The sequence below is a fragment of the Haplochromis burtoni genome, unplaced genomic scaffold, assembly GCF_018398535.1.
Source record: "Haplochromis burtoni strain Fernald_Lab_line unplaced genomic scaffold, NCSU_Asbu1 Contig_906, whole genome shotgun sequence".
NCBI lineage: Eukaryota > Metazoa > Chordata > Actinopteri > Cichliformes > Cichlidae > Haplochromis > Haplochromis burtoni.
This window is the reverse complement of record NW_024583267.1, coordinates 75622-77587: the sequence shown is the minus strand read 5'-3', so window position 1 is coordinate 77587 and position 1966 is coordinate 75622. Positions and strand designations below refer to the sequence as shown.

At 38.1% G+C, this 1966-nt stretch overlaps 1 protein-coding gene across 1 annotated transcript in view; it reads right to left on the bottom strand.

The window, feature by feature from the left end:
• Positions 1–1289: 1289 nt before the first annotated feature.
• otud4 (OTU deubiquitinase 4) overlaps positions 1290–1966 on the bottom strand; it is a gene marked incomplete in the record, with an annotated part of 21419 nt that continues 20742 nt past the window's right edge. Inside the window, 1 exon segment of the mRNA XM_042216048.1 lies at positions 1290–1966.

Genomic DNA, 1966 nt, shown 5'->3' with positions numbered 1-1966 from the left:
GGATGATGTTATGATACATATCATCCTGCTTCCACTGGGTGGCGCTGTAACTGTGACCTGTTATTGGCATGTTGAGGTCTCCAGAGTAGAGATTAAACAATGTGTGGGGTTATTTCAGCGTTTAATGTGACGGCATGCAGTCAGTGGCCTCAGGGTGGATTCAAAGCAGGCCTCTGAGTTAGCCTTGTGGCAGACAGAGAAAAGGAAATGGTAATGTTTGCGGTGACTTCCTCCTTGACTTATCACTGTCACAAGAATTTCAGAAAACTTGGCATTGAGGTTATGGTCACTGAGATTTTTAGTATGAAACTCCTACGTTCCCTTGTTCTCAAGTTGAGCCTGCCCAAAAGTGACATTGAGCTAAGCTTTTCAAAACAAGGTAGTTAATCAGAGATTTCATTGCATCATTTAAAAACTGCACATTGTACTTACTCATGTTATCTTTGTCTAATAATACAGTTTGATGACCTGAATCAGTTCTTCCCGGCACTTCACTGAAGTTTGTTGTGCATTGCAATAGTTACTATGATATGCTAATAATATGCTAAAAGATTCTGAAATTTTATTCACCCAAAAATCAACCAACAGCTCCAGAGGCAGCATCTGAGCCAAAGGTTTATTTATTTAACCACATAGAAAATCAAATCCAAACAGCACGTTTTTGTTCTATACAGCAGTGTTTCTCCGAGCACAGAGAAGTAAACTCAGCAAACATAAGGCACTGGATCTGAGGTTAGACGACCAGAAACCAGCAGATGGACCTGAAAGAAAAATGTCCAAGCACAACTCACAGTGACCAACAGCCTGATGGGCGCTAACAGCAGCAGCAGTTCTTACACTCCTTTCCAGCCCGCTCCCCTTGGCTTTTTGCTCCCCCCGCACTGATCCACTGAGCTCCCAGTATTAACAACATAAAAAACAAACACGACAAATTTATCTTTGACTCATCAGAGGAAGACTTCTGTAAATAATTTTAGAGAGAGGAGCAGACAGAGCGCTTTGTGTCTGTGCTTACCTTAGCATAGAGACATGGGCACAAACAGCTAGCCGAGCACGCCCATTTAAAGCTTGTTACTGTATGCAAAAACTGAATCTGGGGATTGGCGGGCTCACCTGTGCTAAGCTAGCTAGCTGTGTGTAAAAACTAAAGTGGGAAAAAATTTGGTTTAACTTATTAGATGTTATCTATATACAAAAATGCTAACTTTCTCCCGACAGTCATGGCTTTTCCCACTGCTTTGTGCTCAACTAACTAGCATGATGTAAAAATAGGAGTGGAAAGGTTTTTAAAAAAAAACAAAACATATGGTTTTAAGAGAGTTACTAAAAGATTGATTTATATAGGAAATAGGAAAATGCTACTTTATACCTCAAGGTTTTTTTTGCTAAGCTAGCTAACAAGCTTTGCTAAGTTGTGCTAAATAACTATATGTACAAGTGAGAGTATGGTTTTATGCAAGTTTTTTTTTTTATAGATCATAGAAAATTATACTTTACAGTCATAACTGATTTCCCGCTGCTAGCATTAAACTGTGATAATAGAAATAGAGGGGAGAGTATGGTTTTAAGAGAGTTACTAAAATGTATTTATATAGCAATGGTAATTTATGCCTTTTTTACTATATATCTTTATGAAATGAGTATTGTTCTATGCCAGTGTCATTAGATTGAGTAGCATTTTGCTACATTAAAAAAAACAAAGTCTTCGCTGATTTTCCGTTGCTTTATGCTAAGCTAAGCTAAACTGCCACAGACATGAAAGCGTTTCCCCTCAGGCAAGAAAGCTAATAAACATATTTCCCAAAATCTCAAACACAACCAGTAAAGAAACCCATACATTCATCATGTCAACACAGTGGGTAACTTTTTTAAATCATTCACAATCCTCGTAAACAAACTTTGAGCTCGACATTCATTGAATCCATTCGTCTGAGTGATAAGAAATAGTGCTAACATGCTATGCTAA